Source organism: Pholcus phalangioides, unplaced genomic scaffold (assembly GCF_987345545.1).
Source record: "Pholcus phalangioides strain wild (caught in Gottingen) unplaced genomic scaffold, Ppha-v1.0 ptg000032l_1, whole genome shotgun sequence".
Lineage (NCBI taxonomy): Eukaryota > Metazoa > Arthropoda > Arachnida > Araneae > Pholcidae > Pholcus > Pholcus phalangioides.
Window position 1 is genome coordinate 5705029 of NW_028301622.1, and position 17856 is coordinate 5722884.

At 36.8% G+C, this 17856-nt stretch overlaps 1 protein-coding gene across 2 annotated transcripts in view; it reads right to left on the bottom strand.

Annotated features, from left to right (window-relative positions):
* The window catches only part of LOC149066827 (uncharacterized), a 57037-nt gene that overhangs the window by 31289 nt on the left and 7892 nt on the right, over positions 1-17856 (bottom strand). The window contains exon 1 of one of the 2 annotated variants that reach the window (XM_089253134.1): positions 1357-1985. The exons of the other annotated variant lie outside the window; for it this stretch is intronic. The gene's annotated coding sequence lies outside the window, so the exon portion shown is untranslated. Of the gene's footprint in view, positions 1-1356; positions 1986-17856 lie in introns of those variants that run through there. 2 annotated transcript variants of the gene reach the window in all.

The window sequence follows — 17856 nt, forward strand, 5'->3', positions numbered from 1 at the left end:
TAATTTTCTTGCTTTCAAGCTTCAATATTATGGGCTACAAACTTCAATATTCACATCTTCTTGATGGGAAGAGAGATGGGCACAGAGAATATTCTCTCAAAGGACTATTATTATAAACTAGAGAATATTCATATCGAAAATAATTATTCTCAAGTTATTTATTGAGATTATTTATTATAATAAATGTTGTTTTACATATATTCTTGCTGATACTCTCTGGAAAGATTTTGGTAACTTTGACCTTTGAAGACCGGATACACCCCGCTTCCCATCTCAGAGAGATATCGAAGCGTTGATTTTGGTAACTGAAGAACATTCTCATTGAGGAGAATATTCTCTGGAGGGACTATTATTAATAACTTCAGAATGATTCTTATTATTTTCTATAAGAATATTCTCAAATTATTTATAATAGTAGTCCTGCCAGAGAATTCTCAAGAATTTTACATCTCTACATTTATCCATTACAGATTTCAGTTACAATTGCATCGTATGTATTTTTCATTCCCATCTTTGCGTAGAGTTTTGTATCTCGTGGAATTTTTACTTCATATTTTGTACATTTTACACATATTTTGTGCTAATTTTAATTATCACTGCATTCTGTAATTTGGTTTTAGCTTGCTGCTTTGCATTTTTAAATATATATAAAATTGATTTTTCGCACGTCTATGTTCTCTGTAATTTATAATTTTAATTAGATTTTTTGCTAAATTTAACATATATACCAAACAGGACCTGACTTGAACAATAGGCTACTTTAAAAGTTTTTCAGAGCTGGGCAAAAAACGTTTGAATAACAATGGTTCATGGGCATCAACAGTGACTTTTGGAATGTTTAGGCTACCTTAATAATGCATTACTAAACTTTTGTAGTGGCTGGGATAACACTACAGAAGTTTTCTAAAAGTTCTTTTATAAAATTTGAAAAATTTAACCAGTAAGATTATGGATTGCATTTGCTCAAATGTAACCTACGAGATTTATTGGCTGGATTTTTCAAGTTTTATAAAAGGGATTTTGTCAAACTTTTATAGTATAATGTCGCACGTAAGGCCGGTATTACACTATAGAAGTTTGATAAAATCCCTTGCATAAAACTCAAAAAATTCAACCAATAAAGTTCATAGGTTACATTCGAGCAAATGAAACTGATAATCTTATTGGTGGCATTTTACAAGTTTTATAAAATTACTTTTACCAAACTTTTATAGTGTAATCTCAGCCTTAGACATGTTTATTCCTTCACAATGGTTTGTCACAGCTTTGATGCTCCCAGTTAGGAGAAAACCCGTGCAGTCCCGGGTATTAGTAAGTAAATAAATTTAAAAAAACACCAAGAATTTTGAAACATACCCAACAATGATCAAATAGATCAAACAGACAAAGAAAAACTAGTAGATCTTCACAATGTCGAGCAAGTCATATATCCAACACAAAATCAGCATGCATACACACACACACTGATCCTGGAGCACATGCACATCACCACCACCGGAATTTTGGAGCTTCTCACGCCGGCTATTTAAATCCGCCGCTGTTGGCGAGAGATTATACACTTATGATTTCTCTACAATAATAATTTGCGAGCGCACACACATACACGATATATATATATATACCGTGTATATTGAGATTATCCGAAGTAAACAAGTTGCACACACTCACACACAGAGGGGCACATTTATGTGCGACGATTCACAGAAATATAAATGTATCCAGAATCTTAATTTCTAAGAAAGCTCGTCACATCATTGGTAGGAAAAAAAAAAACACGCCGAAAAAGTTAAGACTTCTTCACAGGAGTGACTCTACCGCTCGAAAAAAAATCAACTCAGTTCACACATTTTTCTATCTTCCTTATACTTGCGTCCCTATTCATTATTATTATTTTTTCTCTTTATTCTTTCTTCCATTTTTGCCCCGTTCAATTTCTCTCACTCGCATACCACGAGAGGCGAAGGGTCTTCAATCGTCTCTTTCATAGGGAATTATGGGAGGGAGGGGAAAAAAGAGACAGAAGAGAGGCTGCTAGAAGACACATCCCTCTCTCGAGGATATAGGGAAAAATCTAGATAGGATTTTTCCCCTATCTATACATACAGGAAAAACGCAAATTGAGACGCGTGTGCCGCTCGCGACTAGACACAGCACAGGACGAGAAATCGGAAAGAGAGCAAATTGAGACTCTGATATGCTTCACTGATCGCACGCGCGCGCGCATTCGCAGCGCTACTGTCCAACCGAAGATCTTCGTGTACCACGTGTGCGATTCTTCATATTTTGTGTGTGTGTGTGTGCAGGTGTTTTTTTTCCTCCCACACAAAAGTAATGAGATGAGAGTTCTCATTCTGGAATAAAATACTAATTGATATTAATAAATAAATAATTAATTGTAGTTGATATTTATTAAATATCAAAGGCATTTTTACACGGTATCAATCATTTCTTTCATTAATTCCGGAATTATTTCCACTTTTATTAAGCACTGGAATTACATTTCATCGGTTCTAATCTTTAAATGATTTCGGAATTATCTTTCGTTAATTTCGGGATTTTCATTGATTCGAAATTTTTATTGTGAGATTATTCCCAAATTTCGAATTATCATTTTTAAGGATATGGGGCCGTTCAAGTATTACGTCAGCAAATTTTTAACCATTTTTGACTCCTGTCAGCAAAATTTCGTCATACCTCCTAACGCATATTGGTGGGATCAGAAACGTACGCGGGAGGGGGGGGGGTGGCATAGGGGGCTCATGCGCCTCACCCAGACGAAAAATTTTTTTAATGCAAATATTTTTTAAAAAAAATGTAAAATTTCTAAAGAAAATACCTTTATATGTTATTATAATAAATTTCTGTTAATTTCAAATACTATTCGAAGAACTCCTGATTTTTACTTTAAGAAATTCATTGCGACCCACCCTTTAAGCCATATGGTAAACCCTTGACCAAATGTGGCCCTGAAGATTATCTCATGTGCCCCATCAAACGTAATTTTGTAAAAATGAACTAAGCGGCACATTTACAAATCACTTAAATGACCCGTGGCAGAATTCTAGAGCATTTAAGTGGCATATTTTCAGGTCACTGAAATAGGCCTCAAAGATAACTTTCACATTCAAATATCACTTAAGTAACCCGCGACACAGTTTCAGAGCACTTAAGTGGCCCCCAGTGAGGTTCTACATCAGTCAAGTTACCCGCGGAACATTCTCAGATTACTTAAGTGATCCGTGGCACAGTTCCAGAGCTCTTAAGCGGCAGATACATTTCCTAAGCACGTGAAAGATCCGTGAAACATTAATCACTACAGTGGCTCTGTAGGGGACTTATCAATAGGGAGATTGTTAGTTCAGGGGGTGCCCAATAACTATCGAAGGGTTTTTCCGTTTTTAAGATGCCATTAAAAATATTTCATATCTTCATAAAGGGTGGTTGATGACGTAAACATCATCCAAACCCCCTCCTCCTTAGCAAATCGGGAACTCCCCCCCCCCCCGATTCTGACGCAATACTTGAATGACCCCTTTTCTTTAATTTTTATCAATCCTGAACGCATCAAAATATTTTCGTTTATAATGGCATTATTTTCATTAAATCTGGATTTACATTCTTTCCACCATTACTTTTTTTTTTGAATTACTGAATAATTTTCCTTTAATTTCGAATTTTCACTAATTATGATATTTGATCAATCGAGGAATTAATTTTCATTTAATCTGAATTTTCATTAGCGCTTCGGGGTTATTCATGAATTTCAAATTGTCATCAATCCTGATTTTCAATTATTTTTTGTTCCACGTATTTATATTTTTGAATAAATGTTTTGCAGTAAGCCCCAGCCAGAAATTTCGTTCGGAGGAAGGCGGAAGTGGGGGGCGAAGTGGTAGAACAATAGATCTGGCCATCTTTTCCTCTTTTTTCAGTTATTTTCTCACATTTTTGGCGGGAAACAGACCCCCCAAAATCCTCCTCGTTTTTCAGCATTCCCACACTTTATACTTTAATATGTTAAGCTTATTCTTAATGCCGACTATCCCCTCCTATCGAAGAGGGAAAGCCTCCAAAATGCCTAGGTTCCGGACACCCGAAATCGTCCCCTTCCGAAAAACGCTTGTCAACTCCGAAAACTGATTCACGAATGAACTGCGTTACACTATTCCCATCCCTCGCTACGCGTGGGCTGCGTTCACGTCGTCGCGCTCTACTCTGGAGGCGCGCGCGCGCGCAGAACGCGGCTCAATTCGAGAGCTTTAGAAGCACAAAGCATGCGAAGCGCGCACGTTGTGAGAGGGAAAACTCGAGGGATTTTCCTCCGACCGATCTGGAAAGGAGGGAAGGGGGAAATTAAATAAATAAAAATATCGTAGGATAAACAGGGGGGGGGGGGGGGGAAAGGAAGCGATGGTATTTTCCAGAAATTTTTTTTTTTATAATAATGTAATTCGAGAATCAGTGCAAGGAGAAATTCTTGTGCCTCCCTCTACTGCTTCCGAAAATGATGAATAAATAAAATCAAACAAGGTTAAATGGGTAAGTAATAAAATTAAAAATGGATTATTTACTACATTTGACCTCCGAAACTAGAGAAATCCCCCCAGCTCATATTTTACACTTTTTCTTATTTGAATGTCATCATTCGTGGAATCATCATTGGGTACATCAGAGCAGTGATTGATTGACGATTGTAAGATGGGGGATTAGTCTTTAAGTTCTTAATTGCGAGACATACGGCATTTACTCGGATATCGGACGAGGTTTTCCTTCAATTTCCGCTCTGCTTCCAGCCCCTAACGTCGTCTTATATGATGTGCGAGCGAATCGTGTAACACCTGAATAAAAAATGTCACAAAAAGACAAAGAAATCAATGAAAAAAGTGGTAGTTAACTCTAGAACTAAAGATGATTTTGACTGATCGGAAATGATAACCCGGGATTAATTGGAAATTAAATATTGACGAGAAAATTGAAGTAAGAATCGAGTAAAATAGTTGAAAATAAATCTAAAAAAATCGGAAATTGATGAATAAAATAATCGAAAACTAATGAGAGAAATAGTTCCAAAATTAACGGAAATTGAGTTTATAGAAGAAATAATTTGTGAAAATTTTCAATACTTTTGGTGATCCCTGATTGATTCGGAGCCCTAGGCCAGATAGGAATCCTAACAGTGATGTAAGAGCCGGGGACCCAGTGGGTGCTCAAAAAAGTCGCAGTATTTTATAACACAGCTCCAAGAACCACTCAGAATGTATTCATAAATCCTCTATACCAGTGGTTCTCAACCGGTGCTCCATGTGCACTTCCCAGGGGCTCCACGGTCGCTCGAGAAAAATAAAAGAAATCAGTAAATTTGAAAAAAAATAATAATTATAAATATTTTTAAATAATAAAATAAATCAGTAACTTTGAAGAATAAATAAAAAATAGGCCTACGGAGCTCCACCACAGAAATTATATACCATAAAGGGCTCCGCGAATCTAAAAAGGTTGAGAAACACTGTTCTATACGATAATACCCTAACCAGTGTTCGCCAACACTCATCTAGATGCATGATTCACGCACCAAAAAAAAATTTTACTCTAAATTTCACTAAGTGAAAATACCCCTTTCAATTACAGGTAACTTTTGTAAAAGAGTTTTTTTGTTTCCCACAAAAAAACAATTCTTTTTATAAAATTACCCCTTAAAATTTCCGAGGAGTGAAGTTAATCTCTTCAAAATTAATATTTCAGATATCCCTACTATAAACATGAGCAACCGCTGACTCGTTTCTCTTGAATTTTCTACTCTTTTCACATGATACAGTCGACGCTCGTTCACAGGCGGAAGGGGCGCGACGATGATGATGTCAATTCATCTATACATATATGCATTAGATCAGTCAACTTCACCTGATGCTGGGGGGGGGGGGGCGCAATCGCAATGAGCCCCCCCCCCCGTATCTCCGCCCATGCGCTCGTTATAACGACCATACGTTATTGCGATCGTTCCATTATAACGACAGGTACGATAAGTCCCAAATGTTTTCCTATTCATCCCATTTTATTTTTGTCCAATTACACAGGAAACTCGCAAAAAACCTTGAACCCCGCATTCTGAATCTCTCACTTTTTCTCCCTTCAAAAAATACACAAATTTCATGTTTTCTGTTTACAGAAACTGAGTTCGACCTAAATCTTAAATATCGGAGAATTGACTGCATGCACTATAAAGCCAAAAGTCTGTGTTCACTCAGAAGTTTAGACATTTTCTCGAATTTCCAGAAAAATGCTGAGCGAATCGTTCTGAAATATCCCGTCATATATATACCCTATGTTGGTACTCACCATTTCCAGTAAAAAATTGGTCACCATTGGTCAAGTACATTCACGGAACCGACCATCAAATAAGAAAAAAAAAGTTTTTGATCAATCCTGTATCTCTCTCAGAAAAAGCCGAAAATGACTTGCAACTTCGAAAAAAATATTCTACTAACTTTGCGCAATACTTGCGTGCATTTTCGTGAGAATAGCACATATATTCATGAAAATATAAATGTTTTCGATAAAAATTCCAATTTTCATCGCATGATCTTTCTTTTTGCTTATACCATGCCTAATATTCAACCAATTTTTACGACATATACAAAAAAAAACACGGCGCTATACACAAGACATACTGTATAGAAATTAAAAATGTGACAAATCATTATTGAATGAGATATGAGTATTTCTACTGAGTATTACTATAAATGATTATTAATTGAGCATACGCAAGAAATTTAAATTTTATTTTTCACAATTTGATTGCATGCAAATTTCAGCGAAATGTCGTGAAAATTCAGAAAGATATACAAATACAAATACAACGCCACAACAGGCAAAATGCCCAACGAGGTGGCTGAGAGAAAGATGCCCATAAAAATATGGATGTCATATATTTCAAAAATATAGCAACCCAATTAAAAATGCAATTAACAAAAATTGTAAACAATATATACACGTGATAAAATATTATACAATGCCCATAAAGAATACTTATGGTTGTCTTATTCTAAGAATGGATAGCTTCTCGATTTACCCCAACATGTTTATCGTATTTCTTTTTAAACGTGTCAATTGTGTTACAATTTACTACCTCCGGGGGTAAGCTATTCCATTTATTAACAACCCTATTAGAGAAAAATTCCCTGCGACACCATAACCTTGCATTGTCCCTCACCAATCGATACTGGTGTCCCCTTGTAAAAGCGGTTGATTGGCGGTGTACTAAAAGTTCATGGTCCATCCTATCCATCCCATTGGAAATTTTGAACACTTCGATCATATCTCCTCGACACCTGCGTTCATCCAATGTAAACATATTCAAAAAATGAAGTCTCTCTTCATAACTCAAGCCCTGTGTGCCAATAAGGACACGCGTAGCTCTTCTCTGCACCCCTTCAATCAAGTCTATGTCCCTCTGTAGGTATGGTCTCCAAAACCTTACCGCATACTCCAGTCCAGGACGAACTAAGCCTCGAAAAAGCGGAAGAATGACTTTAGGAGAACGCGAAGAGACCTTTTTGAAAATGAGACCAAGCATTCTATTCGCTTTTTTGACAACCGCTGAACAATGTTCAGAAAACTTAAGTCGCTCGTCAATGAGAATTCCCAAATCGGTGATTCCCAATACGAATTGAATTCCCAATACGTGATACTAATTTCGAAACTTGCTAAAAGTTTGAATGATAGGGGCTTTTTATTCTCAAATTGGTATGCGCACGCGCGATTATTTTCTGTCATTTCATTATTTCGAGAATAAGCCCACACAGCATTATGCGAGTGAGCAGAGACGCGTGTCTGATGATATTTAAGAGATGTGTTTTAGTATAACACGCGTGTATATATATATGATGTCAAAATAAACAAACTGAAGCCAAAAATGAAATAACAGAAAATAATCGCATACCAATCTGTGGAAAACTCTATTATACAGTTACTTTCAGCAAGTTTCGAAATTACAGAACGCAATATCACGTATATCTTTCTGAATTTTCATGACATTCAGCTCGAATTTCTATGTAAGTGGCACTAAATATCTGGCAATCAAATTATGGGAAATAAAATTTATATTTCTTGCGCATGCGCAAGTAATACAGTCGAATCCCGTTATAACGAACTCCAAGAGACTAGAGAAATCACTTCGTTGTAACAAAAATTCGTTATAAAGGAATTCCAGGTTCCTATCAATTGCATTGCTCCTATGTACACTTATTTGAGAGATCAGAAAAGTGTTCGTTAAAACGTTATTTTCGTTATAACGGTATTCGTTAAAACGGGATTCGACTGTAATCATTTACTAAAAATACTCATACCACTCATTGAATAAAGATTTGTTACATTTTAAATTTCTGTATAGTATGTTTCATGTATAGCGTCATGTTTCTGTGAATTTCGCAAAAAATTGGTTGTAAACTTCACACGTTGCAAAACTCATGCGATTAAAATTGGAATTTTTATAGAAAACATTTATACAGTGGACTCTCGCTAATCCGGCACATATCAGACCTCGACTGTAGTCGACATTCATTTCAACTCAAGTAAATTACCCGAATTTATTATTTAATCCTCTATATTATTCTCCCCCATAAGAAAAAAATATCGATTTTCTTTTTTTTTCAAAAACGGATGTAAAATCATGTTAGCATATTTCAAGGTTCCCAGCAGAGAGAGAGAATCTGCTTATCTTCCTAACCAAAACTCCGGAAGAAAGAAATATAATTAAAAATTATGACCTTCCAAATTTCGAATTTTTGTTTTTTGGGTTTGCCTTTCTTTTACCCCCTTTCGCAAAATTTTTCCCTGACTTTTGCCAAATATTTTACACTTTCCCTCCCTGCCTTTCCAGGCCACTGGGAACTTTGTATTTTTAATTGAAACGATACGACATACCAATTTAACTAATTGAAGTGGATTTTTTAATTTGCTAAATTGGTTAATTAAGGGTGAAATATACAGTTTGCCTTGATTTTAATGTTATTTATAAACAGATAAAATCTTGCTCAGCAACGTTGAATAGCTGTTACTTTAAATTTTATTTCCAATCTCAATTTGGTGGGCGATTTTAAAAATCTCTGAACATGTAGCAATTTAGCAGCTCAAAAAATGACACCGACAAGGAATCAACTCTTTCTAGATAGAAAAGTATTGCACTCATATAGCAGTATTTTTTTACTGAAATGACACTAAAAATGTACTTTGTAAAATACAAAAAAAAATTTGAGAAATCTAAATTGAAATAATGGGTTTTTTGACTGTATCGTATTTTCCTCCGCATAATCAGCGAATTATCTGTTGAAAAAGTGGTTGAACATTAAAGAAAATGCGGATTATCTACCGCTGCGGACAATCTGCAAAATGCAAAAAAAAAAAATGTTATCAGCCTGATGGGTATTCTGATGAGTCTGAATTTGAAGGTTTTTGATTGAACTGTAAATTATGTTTTGATCGCAAATAATGCTATTGTTTCGAAATAAATTCTATTAATTAGAGTGTCAATGGATTGATTATTGAAACATAGGGTCAGTTTTTATTATTATTTTTTAAATCCTGCGGATAATACGCAGCCACGGATTATATACGTGGTTTTTTTTTCCCCTTAAAATTTCGCATGCGGATTATGCGCCACCGAGGATTATACGCAGGAAAATACGGTATTGTCCATGCAAACTCAAACATACACGGGACCATAGAGGGTTAAGTCAGATAAACAATTTGAATGACATCAAAAATTGAACTTTGTTTTCTCTATAATCTTATCTTTATTATTTACTAATATTTACAGGGTTTTACTTGAATCCGATTCCTGATAACAATGGGACGACATGCCATGAAATGAAGTAATCAGCAAAAGACTAGTGCAATTCGATCAGGTGATTATACGTTCAGGAATTACCAAACACTATTTTTTTATTCTGGTTTTCGTGGAGCCTTTAATGAATGAGAGTATACCTCATGGCACATGAGTTGGGAAAAAGCAGCGCTTCAGCTTCGAACATTAAAATCGAACCTCGTTAATACGAACTCGCTTAGTACGGGTTGAATCAACAGTACCGCCAGTTTACTACTATAACCCTTACAAAGGTTGGCAACACCTATAGGAGCTGCAATGCAAACTATGAAAATCACTGCTATGCAGTACCTACCGCCTTAACAAATAGGTCCACCAGGGCTGTGCCCGTGGGCTTCAAGAGAAGAGGAATCCCCTCACAAAAATGAGATCTGGTAATTTTCTAAAATAAGCATGCAAGTTTGCGGACAAGCATTTTCAGCAAAGTAGGGAATCATAAAAATCTCTGGCCCGGAGGCCAATGATGCTCTTCAGACGGCCCTGCTGCCATGGACTTTAGTCCACATAAGGCAAGTTATTGGAAATATAAGGCGATAGGGAGTAAAAATCAATATTTCTATAAGTATTACAGAAATCGTGGCAAATATTGTGGGGGTGAGGCAAGGGCGGATACAATTTTACGCTTTTTTTTTTGTCCATAAATTCCAAAGATAAAAAGGGTCAAAGGTAATTCAGTTCAATTCAAAAAATGGCACCTCGGTAATTCACGCATATCTTGGTAAATATAAAACTAATGTGGTAAATCACTGAAAAAAAAAAGGGAAAATATATTTTCACGTGTTTTTGTGTCGTAAAATTCCATCGTTGTGCGAATCAGTTAATGTGTTCACGCACCCTCAGAAGCCAAACCATTTGCTCTCGTTAGTTAAAACCTATACTTCAGCGTTTATTTCATTATTCATTAACGTTTCTGGTATGGTAATCCGTATGATAGAGAGCCGCCCTTAGAGGTATGCAACAGCTGCGGTCCCAACGGGCGCCACACTTACGGTAACAGAGGAGTGAAAAAAAAAATATATCAAAATTTTTTGTATTAAACAAGGTGTCTGAACTTCACAACTATGGAATTCTGAATTTTCATTAGTGCTGCGAATATTGCTTTCAATCATTTTCCTCATTTTTGAATTCACAAATCTTATAAATTTTGATTAATAATTTTCATCGCGATAATTTCTCTCTATAGGTCTTAATTTTTTTTTAGTTTCGGAATAACTTTTTTTCATAGATTTGAAATTTTCATCAATTTTTGTGTTAATTTACATTTAATTGTGTCTATTTTTTTACATGGATATCTTTCAGCATTTCTGTAATAATGTATGAACTTTTAGGTGCGCTTTCCTTCTCTCCCCCCCCCCCGATTTTTTGATTCCGCTAGGCGGCGTTTTTCACAGTGAGTTTGCGTCGCGGCTTTTAGGGGCGTCGCCAAATTTTATCAGAGAAGTCGCGACGAGCTAGAAATATTTGTGCACGTGCCTATCTGTGCTTTGAAGTGGTTCTTTTAATGTAAAAACCATTCTTTTACCAGGGGTCAGCCGCCATTCCTTCCTCCCATTTTTGTTTACTTTTGCATACTTGACAGTTTTTAACCAGGGTACCTTCATGGGAGCCGTGAGCTCGGATGGAAAAGCAATTTATTCATTGCATTGCTATACAGAGATTATTTTTTAAAAGAGCCCTTGGCCTTCATTTTATTGGCACGGGGGGGTCCATGTATTTCATCTTACGGGCACAAATGTTCAGTGAAACACTTAACATTAAGAACCCTTAGTCAAGCCCCTTCCCCACTGAAAGAGAAAGATAAAAGAAAGAAATCATCAACAGAAATTGTTTAAAAATTAAAACAATTTAATTTAATAAACAATTTAAAATTAAAAATTTGAATTATTTCAACTGATATAAGAATGGAGTTCGGAAGGTTCCAAGCCTTCATAGAAAAACTCAAATCGCCCCCACCCCCCTAAAAAGTCAAATTGGCAGCACGTTGGGTATCACCGCTCTAGACATAGCATCATCCGAGACACACACACAAGTAGTTAATGCAATTGATATGATACAGTATTGCTTTGCCGGATGTCGCACCAAACGCGTGCATCGACCGCGAGAGACGATAATGTTTCGCATATCACCATCCGTTCATCTGATTGTCCAGAAACAGTCAGTCACCTGTTGGGGGTACACCTGCGGAGGACCTTCGATCGTGTCGCCTAAAACCAAAGAGCGAGACCCCGTATCTATAACCGGAGGAAACACGACCAGCCGGTGATCATCAGAACCATACGGAGGAAGCACGAGAATGAAGATTTCATTCTGCGTATGGGGGTGAAAGACAAGACTAACGAGATAAATGAATTTCAGATGTTTCCCACTTGATAATAATAGTCTAATTTCCATCACATCCGATACAATTCGCGTTAACGAGCGAGAAATCACGGAACTCAAATGAAGAAAGGATGATTATGGTGCTATTTAAAGGAAAACGTGTAAATTGTCAATAACGAAGCATTCAAGATCGGCATTTGAAAAATAACACTAGTCTACAAGGTTTTTCTATCATGGAAAAATTTAGCTGTTCTTGATTAATTTTTGGGTGCTGATTACAGATCTGACCTTGTAAAATGGCCGTCACGTCTAGTTTTTTTTTGTTATATGTATTTAATATTGTGAATATCTTTCAGAATTTACATATTTAGACTATACGTGTGAAATGATACTAGAAATATAATATTTATATTCTTTGCTACCTAAAACTTAGGGAATGGCAACACTGATTTTACCTCTAACTGCGAACGGATTCTCCGTTTTTTTAATTGAAAGAAAAACACAGGTTTGGAGATAAGGCAATGTCGCAGATGCATTAATGTTTCAAATAAATATTTTGTTTTGCTGCCACACTTATTAAACTGGGGATGATCAGAGGAGTACGCGGGGCATGGGGGCGTATGTCCCTCCCAAAACGATAAAAAATTAGAAATATTTTTGTAAAAAATAAAATATCGGGACACTACTAATAAAGTACCTTTATCAGCTTTTTTGATCAATTTCTGTTAACTTAAATATTTTTTGAAGATTGATGTGACTAAAAGTTTATCTGGAAGAAAATCCTTGTGAACCCCCTCCCCCTAAAACTTTTGTGACCCCTCCTAAGTCGATCCTGCGACTTATTTAGTAAGTCCTCAAACAAGGAAACTGTGGAGGGATTTTGTTTTCACATAGAGCTCGCTGCATGGCTATCATTCGCATCTGCAATAAAGGGGTTTTTAGAGGGAATCAAGGCAAATGGGACCTTTCAAAATGATGAGTGATTACTGTTGGTTTTTGCTGAAAGAAGACATCACGATACATATAAGAGAAAGAAATGAATTATTTTTTATAAAATACTAGAAAAATGAGTATAAATTTCGTTTTGCGTACATGCATGTGCACTCTATGAATACATGTAATATGAGGGGGGAAATTTTTTTTTTTGCTATTTCATAGTATATAACGATGTATGAATATGATATTTTTTATTAAGAATATGTCGATTACCTCTATTTTTCAAGATGTATAAGTTTTTCATAGTGTATGTGTATTTCAAAAAATAACCATCATACATACAGAAAACATGCACATGATGGAGATTCTTTACATTCATATTTGAATTCAGCCTCCCCTAAGTTAGTCTAGAGAAACTTATTTCATATTCATGTCATAAAAAAAAAGTTAAAAATCGTTGACCAGTATAGTGCAATTAGTTAAAAATATTTCACGTTCATACCCAAAACCAGCGGTCGGCGTATCCCCGAAGGCCTTAGTGAGTACTTTTTAAGAGGGCCCGCGGGATCATTTGCATTTACTACCGTTATACGAATGACATTTTTTGCTGTGAAATTTTAATTTATTCAATTTTTTGATATGCAAATTATAAAAACAATTTATTTTGGACGGATTTCCAGTATGAGTTTGCGTTGTTCCACCTGTATAACACAAGGAGGGGACCATACCCCCCCCCCCCATCAACCCTTTCTTTTTGTTCGATATCGTAAGTTTTGTGTTAGGCCGTCCGACACTGATGCGTCTTAGCAACGACCATGCATGTGGTACAATGACTGTTGTGTACACCTATTTTTTGTTAATTGATTATAATCCACCTAATGTACATAACAAATTTCATTAAAATTTGTTCCGGTAAAAACAAGTTCCGGAGATAATCGACCAAAAGAAGAAATTCTATCTATTTTGAATACCAGTGTAGCTCATCCTGGATCAGCATAAAGGGAGTAGGTTTTCTCTATGCCAAGTCGTAAAGAACTAGTTAGTTTACGCAACATGAAATATTTAAATCACCAATGGAAAATATTAGGTCAATTATATGTCAGCTCTTCGAGATTTGTGAAGCAACCGTACAACATAAATTGATCAACTCGAAATCCCATATCAGGGCCACACAACATATATCATGGAGCAGCACAGCACGGGAAACTCGAACACACAGAGTATCATTCATTCCACTTTATAACGGCACCCAAAAGAGGTCGATGTACTCTCTCTCTCTCTCTCTCTTCGATTACGTGTATGTATGCCCATCGAGGAGTAAAAACAGAAAAAAAAAGCTTCGGTTGTTTATACAATTTTTGAAAGAGAACATAAAAAAATGTGGTGTCATCCGCTGCTTCTTGAACTGGAAGATTTAGAAAAAAAAAATTGTTTTGATACGTGCCAAAGCTCGTTAAGAAGAGAATCTCAACATGTGTATGGGATGTATCGGGGAGAAAAAGTCAAAAGTCCTGGGTTATCATGTGGTGGGATCGTGGCAAAAGATAGTGACGCTCTTGGGCATGGAACAGTGAGACGAGATGGACAACATAGAAAAACATTCGTATTAAATTTCGGTACATTCGTCTCTCCTCCATCTTTCGATGTGTGGTGGATGGACTCTATCCCAGGGAAAAAATATATATCCAAGGCTTACCAAGAAAGCCCCCCAGACATTTCGCAAAGGCTTCTTCCATTGAAGAATCTTTTCTGTCACCCCCAATGGGAGCCACGTCGTATGAAAGAAATAATAATAATATATCATATTCGTTGGTCTACGACAACGCTTCTGGAGCATGTTCGAGTGACGCATTCCATAATTTTTTTTTTTTTCATCAGTGACGGGAAGAACTACTGCGGTTTCACGCTTTCACTCTGATGGATCGGCGGCATCGCTCTCTGGTGGTTTTCATCATATTCTTCTTTATTTAATACATAAGACGCTACATTCATTACACACAACGTCCTGCCCAATCTTTTTAAGGCGTCTTGAATTTTATTTGGCCTTGTCACTTACGCTGAAGTATATCAAGCTCCAGTATTTTGTGTTGGCGCCGGTGTTATTATTTTTCTCTTCGTCTACGGATTCTCACACGACTGACTGTCAAAGGAATCACCAAGTATACACATGCTCTACAAGCAACTAGTATTCAAACTGATATTGCCAGAAATATATGTATGACTGAAAAATAAAAAAAAATTTCCATCGGAATTTCGAGAAATTATAACGCCTGGATACACAACCTCACGCTCTCTCTCAACCCCCCCCCCCCCCCACGAGGACGGAGATGAATCAGTGAAGTTGATTCGGACTTTTTCGAGCGATGGAATTTTTTTTTTCCAAGATCTCTGCAATATATACGGAAAACTGGGCTACATGAAGAGATACCGATTGTTTCGGAAAAAGAAAATTCATCTCTGCCCACACGGGAACGCGAACCCTGATCTCTCGTTTGCGGGACGAGTGCTCTATCGACTAAGCTATGAAGACAGAATATTCTTTCCTTGGAGCGTATATATATATATGCTGAATGGTTCGTGCGATGGACGGCGGTAACTCAGTATCTCTTCATACAGTCAGTTTTCCCTATACAGTGCATTAACAAGGGAAAGCGACGGCTTTCAACATTAGATCTTTGATCTAAAATATATTAGTGATATATAATACACGTATATATGTTTGTAGCTTATATCTTATGATGCAAAATAATTCGAATCTTCTATATATAGTCAAACTAAGTTGTAACGACATCTCGGCTGTAACGTCAATAACTGGCGGTCCGGACTACGTGCCAAGGAGGCCTGCAGAGACCAAAGACCCATTGGCCGGCATATCAGACGGCAGGCAACTACGAAAAGGCAGCAAAGGCTCAACCAAGCAATGGGGGCTCACCTGGGAGTCCACAACTCAAAGACCCATTGGCTGCAGTTTGAGAACCTTGATTGTGGGAGGGCAAGAGCTGCGCCGAAAAAGCACCTGTGGCGAGGCAGCACCCTGAAAACCGAGCCAATTAGGCAACCGCTCGTGAGGAGTCTGAACTTTGAAGGCTGGGCCACGACTAGACAAATGTGGCGAGGCAGCTGTGTTTATTTGTATACGATCGTTTTCGCAGTCTCCGTCCAGGGGTTTCGGGTGACCCAGGGAATTCAGACACATACATTCACACTTTCGACACAACTCAATCGGTAGTAAATTGCTTATGGCGACAGACCGGAGTTGTGTTCAGCTGGAATGAATGAGCAGCGGTCCGGATTTTATACAGAGAATGATGTTAATGAGCCTTGCCTATAACGCTGATGAGAAGCAACCACCTATGATATAACAACACATTTTTCGTCCCTTTTGTTTTCTTACAATGAGGTTTTCTTCAGAAATTCCTCATATTATAGTCTGTTTCAGGTTAACTTTGCAGTGAAGAGAAAGGTAGGGAGTGTATTCCTTCGCCGCAAAATATAGTTCTCGTATATCGGAGGCTTAAGATGAACCTTTATACAGAATATTTCAATTTTTTCTATGATTTTAAAAAAAATACTGAAAAAAAATCGTTTTGAACCGATGTTTACTTGTTTAAAATTTTTAAATTATAAAAAATATTGGTTACCATTATTAAAAATCCATAGCAACGGCGACGACACTCTGGCGCGATATCCTAGAAATTTTCCCCGCCAATATCACTGTCGTGTTTTTTTTCGTTACACAATTATATACTGTATATATACATTTTTTTTTCGTTATTTGGTTGAATTTTCCATAACGATACAATTTTTCATTCAGTTTTACATGCAGTTGTAGGCTTACATAAGAACGAATATTCAATCAGTTTTATCTGAAAATAGGCTTCAGTGAGTTCAGATATTCACTCATAGATTACAAGAAGTGTTTCTCTTCCACGAGAGTGCCGATACTATTGTGACTTGTGAGAGGCCCTCTATGGGTGCAGAAGTTTTGGTTATAGGTCCTCCTTTTTTTAATTATTTATTTTTTGCCATGTTTATGGGATAGTTTTAGTTTCCGATCACGGAGAGTGTTGACAGAGTCGCGACTTCCCCTCACACGAACGGACGCCATCTTCCACCCACCTGTTTCTCCTCATGCCCCTTGCCTTTAGCGTCTCTTCAGATACAATAAATGAGTGGGGGGGGGGGGGTCCACAGTGGTTTGGGCTTTCATCCTTTATGTGACAGTTGTCTTTATTTTCACCAGAGATAGCCACGCTAAAGTTCTCTGCTCTTCCATTCCTGAATACTATATTTTTGGTTTTTGAATACTCGCTGTAAACAAAACTCTATAAGAATCACCCGTAATAACCATGAGCGGCACATCAACCGTAACAAAAGACTAAAGCTGTCGGGAAAACAAGTGGCATCGACGTATACCGTTCGGGGAAGGGGGAGGTCGAGTGACGGAAATTTCTTCAAGAAAAGTGAGTAAAAAAATTCTAAACTTTTCCGTATCATTATTATTATTTGGTGCTATTCCTGCATTTACATGTGAAAACAGAGTTAACCTGCTTCTTCTTAATTTATTTAACATTATTTTTTTCCATATAAATTGAAGAAAGAATTAAAAATCCCCAAGTTTTTGAGAGCCATGGTTAATATACAGTATTTTAAAATTATACGTTGCTTTCATAATATTGTTTGGATTTTTTTTTTGTAAATAAATTTCAGCTGAGGGAAGG